The sequence below is a fragment of the Pollachius pollachius genome, assembly GCF_949987615.1.
Source record: "Pollachius pollachius genome assembly, chromosome: 3".
NCBI lineage: Eukaryota > Metazoa > Chordata > Actinopteri > Gadiformes > Gadidae > Pollachius > Pollachius pollachius.
Genome location: NC_136936.1, coordinates 50,287,281 through 50,294,780, shown reverse-complemented (window position 1 = coordinate 50,294,780; position 7,500 = coordinate 50,287,281).

The following is a 7,500-nucleotide window of genomic DNA, read 5'->3' as shown; positions in this document are numbered from 1 at the left end:
TCCCTCTGAGAGACCACAGACGTCGGTTCATCACCGCACTGAGGGCGGCCGTGACTCGGAGGACGAGGCCAACGGCTTTGACCTCAAACAAACATTTGTAGACATTTCTTATTTTATTCACTCATTTTCTTTTCAGCTGCCGCGGGTAAGATTCAAGGGTTGTTCGGAGAAACGGCAGAAAATAACCGGGGAGAGGAGATATTTTTTCAACCGAAACCAGAAAACGCCCCCCCGCCCGCCCTCTCTGGCCTCCTGCACCAATAAGGAAAGAGTGGCCCTGATTGGTCAGAATCGAGCCGGGAGCGGTCGATCATCTAGAGGGAGTCACAGTCGACTCAAACACTGACCGAGTGTGTTTCTTTAAGGTTCAGCAATTGGTCCATCCATCTGCCCGTCCCGCCCTTCGACCCGTGTCGAGACCACCCCGCCCAATCACAGCTCAAGCACTGCCCTGACTTGTGATTGGCCTGCACAAATTGCAGTGAAAATGTCACTATTGAGACCAGAAATCGAAGCGAACTCAAAACCGATATCACCACTGCACATTTCAATTACTTAGGTGACGGATGGCACTTCAATCTCATTACTCAAATCTTGATACTTAATCTTACCTCCGACAAATTTAGAGACACCTTTAAAGACTCTCACAAAAAGCTTTGAGAGAGTTAGCAGTTCCAAGATTGAAATGAACAAGCTTCAAGAAAACCAACAATTGTTGCTAATCCAGAACTAGGGGCAGGCCCCCCTCCAAGCGGAGATGGGCTCCCGTCTGGCAGGAAGAGTATTTAAATAAAGGAGGGGGAGGGGAGGGATGGGAAATGTCATTTCCATAAAGGCACAGAGAAACAGTCCAGCAGAAGGTGTTTTTTATGATGAATTGTCGGAGCAATCATGGTGATGCCACAGTGAGGGCAGAGGCAGCCTGGGCCGCCGAGTGTGTGTGTGTTGTGTGTGTGATCTTGTCGACGTGTGTGTGCCTGTTTGTGTGTGCGTGTGTGTGTGTGTGTGTGTGTTACAAATGAACATAATGCCAGTATTCCATCATGCATGCTAAAATACACAAAGGTAGACACACAATCCCCCCTACCCCCACACTCACAGACACACACATATACACACTGCACACACACACACACACACACACACACACACACACACACACACACACACACACACACACACACACACAAAGAGCAGACACACACATGGCCTGTATGCATTCGCAACACGGCCTCGTCCCAGAGGAGCAGACAGTGAACACATTATGCAAACAGAGGGCTGTGTGTGTGTGTGTATGTATGTGTGTGTACGTGTGTGTGTGTGTGTGTGTGTGTGTGTGTGCGTGTGTGTGTGTGTACGAGTGTGTATTTGTGTGTGCGTGTGAGTCAGTGTATGTGCGTGTGTGTACGTCAATTGTGCGTGCGTGTATACGTGTGTGCGTGCGTGTGCGTGTGTGTGTGCAGCCAGGAACGGAACGTGTCTATGTGCTGGAGAGTGAAATTAGACTGATTAAAAATCAGGACAAAATTGCAAACTGTTCGATGGATCTCCGAGGGTCTAATTAGCCCAGAGTAGAGTTTGCAGCCAGAACTCCACGGATTTACAAATGTGTTGAACTACGAGCCGCTCTTATGTGCTGGATCCCCCCTTCAGAGAGACACAAAACACATACAAAACACGTACATGAGGTTATTTATGTGTTCACGCACAACTGCCAGGCAACTCCAGCAGACAGACAAACAGACAGAAAGACAGACAGGGGCTTGTGTGTGTCGCTGCCCGCCGTAACATTTTGTCCTCCACCCCGTCTCCGCGTGTCCTTGCAGGAGACGAGCTGAATAGGAATGGACGGATCCCATTCCCCACACAGACCGCGCTGTGAGAAGCACCCCGAACGGCAACACACCGCACGGCCGGCCTGCAGGACGCGGCTCCGCGTTGTCAGAAGCTCAGGCACGACTCGGCCCACAGGAACAGGAAATGAGAAACAGAAAAAAGCCTGTTGTCCTTTTTCTTCTCCCCCCCACCCTTCGTTTTGTTATCATGAGTTATGCAATACGCTGAGCGGGAGAGGAGCCGCGAGGAGAGAGCAGACATGAAATGACCCGTCTCTTTCCCCGGCAAAACACCATGAATATTTAATTCCGGTTCAAGAACAGCCTATTCTCAGATGTTTTGTCCTTGACCACTCCATCGTGAGCCGAAAAATATCCAGTGTCGCTCTTCCCTCCATTCATCATTTATCCACACTGGAGCGTTAACGCGGCCGTTGGCACAGCGGCCCGGTCCGCCAAACGCCGGGAATCTGTGCGGCGACTCCAAGAGACACCATGTGGCTCCGGAGGTAGAACGGGTTGGCTGGTAACCGAAAGGTTGCTGGTTCGATCCCCGGGTCCTCCTAGCTGATCGTCGAGGTGTCCCTGAGCGAGACGCCTCCCCCTGACCGCTCCCGACGAGCTGGCTGTCGCCCTGCGTGGCTGACACCGCCGGCGGTGTGTGAACATGTTCATGAATGGGTGAATGTTTGGTGATATTGTAAAGTGCCTTGATTGGCCAGTGGTTAGAAAAGCGCGGGATAAATGCAGTCCATTTGGCATTTACAGAGTCAGAGGGATTTACGTTCCCGTCCTGCGGTGAGCGTTGAAACAGGGGAGTCCTGCTTGTGACGCTGAGTCCTTGGGTCTGAACCGAGTGCGTCGGACCGCCGCTCAGCCTGTGAGCCGTCGGTTCCTCTTCCTGATGCACGGCTCTTATCAGAACTTCCAACCCCCCGGTCCACCGAGAGAGCCTCCGTCCCAGGGAGGGGGTGTTCAGAGAGCCGGCCGGGCCGGTGTTTATGAAGGGGCGGCGGCGGCGGCGGCGGGCCTGGTTGTTGAGCAGCACATCGACCGACGTACCCTTTTAATGTCGACCCTGTTTATCCTTTTGAGTCCGACCCTGAGTCTGAGGCCGGTGATATTAGCTAAACCCGAAGGTCAAATAGCAGATAAACACAATACGATTGCGGACGCCGGTAGGTTTTAAAGGACCGACGCGCTCTGGGTGATTGAACCATCACCACCGTCTCCCCCGGCCGCCTCGCTCATCTGTCACTAACATCTGTTACCGGTATAATGCGTCACGACTTTGTTTGGTTGTTTTGCCAGCGAGCGTTGAGTGAGAGCGCGCAGGCCACAGACAAAACAACGGCAGTGGCACTTTGCTCTGAGACAATTTGTAAAGTACAGCAATAACATTGTGTGTGGCCCAAGGACGCACATATATTACAACAGACCAAAGTGCTGTACCGCTGTTGCTTACATCCGTGGCTAGAGCGAGCTCATACCTAAAACAACATGTCATGTTTATCAGTGATATAGTTGACAGAGATAGTTGAAGCCAGGCAAGACGGTTGATTCTCTCCGATCTGCCCTTCAAGCTAAGGCTGCTATGCTAGGCTATCATCCGCCAGTATTCCACAATGCATGCTAAACTACACAAAGGTAGACACACAATCCCCCCTACCCCCACAGTCACAAGCACACACAAACAGTGGACGCAAAGAAACGTACACGTACACACTGCACCAACACACAAAGAGCAGACACACATGAGCTGTATGCATGCACAACACGGCCTCATCCCGGAGTAGCAGGCAGTGAACACATTATGCAAACAGGGGGCATCATACTGGCCACCACAGCCTTCTCCTGTGCACCCCAGTGTCTCTCGCCCCTCTCACCTGGCTCCCAGTGCCCACACACCAGTCCAAGGGTGGGGGAGGGGGTGTCTGGAGACAACCTGGGACGCATTAGGCTACAACCAGGAAGAGGGTTAACCTCCAAACAAAAAACTAGTCTCGCAAAGAGCTAGTTGTTGAAAACGAGAACGCCAAATTAAAAGGTGACACCATTAGATTAACGACATGTTGATTTTAATAGAACATAATTTCCTCTCATTAGCCTGATGGAAGTGGCGCCTGAATCCGCGCCCCCACCCCACCTCTCTACTCCCTCCTCATCCTTCAGAGTTCTTCTTGAAGCGACCCTCCTCCTCCTCCTCCACACCTCCTCCTCCTCCTCCACACCTCCAGACATCTCAAATGAATTCTTCATCGGCCTGTCACAACGCCTCTCCCTCCTCCTTCATCGCCGGCCAAAGATTACCATCCTCCGCGGCGCCCCGGCCTCATTGTGCGTGCACGCCATCCAGCGTGGCGGCGGCCCCCGTCTACGGGGGGGTACTCTGTGAACTGTGAATTCCTGATCCAGACAGCACAAACGGGGGGGGGGGGGGGGGGGGGCCCAGGGCCACGGCCCTCCAGCCCCGCCCTCGACGCACTCGGCCCGCCTCACACGTCTGCGTCCATCACGCCCGCGAGGGGGGGCTCGTTACCGGCGAGACGGCGGAAGAGCCGCCCGCTTTCGGAGACCTACATATGTCAGGGACGTCAAGATTCGACAGGTTTCCCCGATTCCGGTCTCGAGCTCCGCACGCGGCCCCCCCGTAATCCGCCGTTGTGCCGAGCTTCGGGGCCGTTTAGGAGAAGCTGTCGTCTCATTTGCATGAACAGTGTTCGGGATTCGACACGCCGCGCGTCTCCGTCGGGTTCGACAATGAGCGATGTCGCGCTGAGCCCTTAAATGAGGAGCCAATAACGGTCAGGGATTTATGGCCCGCCCCCCCTGGGTATTCCCACCTCAGTTACCTCCCGACGCCGCCGGTCTGACTGGGACTGATCCAATCTTCAAAGTACTCACTCACGGGGTCACGGAATCAGTCATGCAGACCGAGGGATGGGGATGGGGATTAGGTACAGTAACTGCCCGTTTCAGGTTGGGTGAACTCAGGAATGTATCCAGGTCAACCGCAGGTATAGACGTAGAGTGGAGTGTGGATATAATGCATAGCATGTATGCATGGTACATATTAACTCCCATTAAGCATCTTCACCCTGATCCCCGCACACGAGGGGAAAAGTGAAAAATGCTTTACGTTTCCACATTTGAGGACCCTTCAAAAACATTCAGTAAATATTTCATGGCCGTACCTTTTAAGAGACATGTCAGCTAGATTTAATGTTCTGGCTGACAGTTATTGGATTTTGGTGTTTACCTTTTATCACAGCATGAAAACGGCAAATTTATGCCCGGGGCGTACAAAAAAGCACCATCAAAAATGAAGTTGCTTGTGTTGTGGAAACATTCTAAATGCTCTCCACGATGCTATTCGCTCTGTGTCTAATTGGCTATGCTCTTTTCATGTGTTTGCTGAAAGGATGACAAAGCCCGTCATTTAATATTCATCAGTATTTCCTATTTCCAATGTTAAGAATGATGTGCTCCAATTGGGAGGATTTTCGCTGCCTTCTCCGACTCTCGCTCCTCCTGCGCTCTCTCCCCTCTCCTCTTCTGAAGAGTAATCTATTGCCTCACTCAGCCAGTCCCTCGACGGCTGGGCTCATATTGGATTGATGCGATTGCCATCTTCCAAGCCCCAACACCACCAGCCCACATCCACCACCACCACCACCACATCCACCATCACAACATCCACCACCACATCCACCACCAGCAGCAGCATTCATGCGGAACAATCTTTGTTTTTCATTTGACAAAATCGTACATTAAAGGCATCACACAGCAGAAACAAAAAACGACTTTGTTCAATCACATTACATTTAGTGGCGTGTTTTGCTGCAGAGAATCTCGACCTAAAAATGGCGCTTGCGGCCAGCGATTGTCTCAAGGGGGTTCAGAGGGGTTCAGTTAGTGGGGAGAAGGGGAAGGATTGATGTTTGCACTGCGAGCCCCTCACAGGGGAAACGGCCCAGCGTCTAATCAGAGAGAGACCCCCACCCCCCCGCCTCCCTCCGCCTCCCCCATCTCCCCCGTCTCCCAGCCTCCCGCCCCAGCCAGGCATTGGGGTTTTCCTCGCACTATTCTGTGCTGATAGATGAGCCTCTCTTTGTATTTCAGCCCATGCACTTTCTTAAATCTGAAAAGCCCATTCATCTTGGGCAAACTCCAGAGGAGAGCAGGAGGGAGAGAGCCAGAGGATTTGAAAAAAAACATATATATATATTTATATATATTTCATTTTCTCCTGTCTGGCCTCAAGTGTCACTCACCAGCTCTCTGCCGCTTACTTCGTCTCTCCGCCATTAATTGTCTTAACGGCCCGGCCACGTGTCTTGACAACCAGTCCTGGTTGGAGTGGGCGACTCCCTAGTGATGGTTTGGGTCCACAAACTCTCTCTATGTAACCCCAAATCGAGTCCTTCAACAGCAAGCTCACTCTTCATAATTAAGCAGACAAGTGAGGCTGAGAATAAAGTCTCACATATCAGATTTTAGATGAATAATCTAAAATCAGATTAATAATCTAAAGTCTGATAGCAGGCTAGCTTGAATCTGGGTGAACAGTCTTGTCGCTGGAGGCGAGAATCCGGGAGAGCGTAATTTGCTCACAGCGGACGCAAACAGTTTGTAAAGGTCTCAAATCAACACAGTGCAGGCTGGCGACTCTGGGAACAAGTTTATTAAAAGCGTATCTTTGCTAGAACGTCTCCGTAACAATCAGGAAACAGGAAACAAGGCATAGCTCCGCCCCTTTCAGTCGGTTTGGTTCCGGCCCAGCCTCGGTTCAGTCTCCACCAAGATGTTCTGTTGAACACAGCTGGACAGCTGGATCCCAGAGCAGGTGGTGGCAATCAAAGCATACAATCAAAAAGGAGAAGAAAATATATAGATACAATGCGAAATACATTTCAGTCACATCAAAGAATTCTAAGAGCTGCACGACCAAGTGAAAAGAAAGACTGGTTATAGGGTGGAGACGAGCTGCAGGGACCAGGTCTTTCTGTTGCAGTTTTCTTGCGCGTAACGCAGTGCCCTCATGGACCGAAGTCTTCGATGCTTTTCAAGTACAAGCGATTTTTTTTTTTTTTCACAGCACTCAGTCAAAGTACTTTAACGACACCCTTCTGTCAAACACAATGCATTTAGCGTGGGCTAGACAAATAACCAACGTAATAAATCATCTCTCTCTCCCTCTGGTGTAGCGGGGCCATTAGAGCGACCAGCCCTGCAGACAGGGCTGGTGCACAGAGTTTGGACACTTTTATTACATACGGTTCCCCAGCAATGTCAACAACGCACACCGCTTTAAGAGTCCTCTGGCGAACTGAAAGGCCAGCTTCCCTTTACTCTGGCCTTAGCGAGAACATAACGAAACGAGAAAAAAAAAATCCTATTTCTCGGGGAAGATTATCTTTTCAGCCGGGCGAAACAATATCCACACGGCCACGGAGTATTTTTATCTGGGCCGCGTGCGTCTGTCTGCCGATCCGAGTGCCAGGAGAAGGGGTGCCATGTGTAATTAGCAAATTCTTGTGGTGATTGTGGACACCTTGTTGACACATCCATTCCACATGAGCTATTACTGATTCCATTGAATACAATTTACATAATTACACCTCATTTCGGCCGGCGCAGGCTCACATGGAGCTGGGAACGTCTC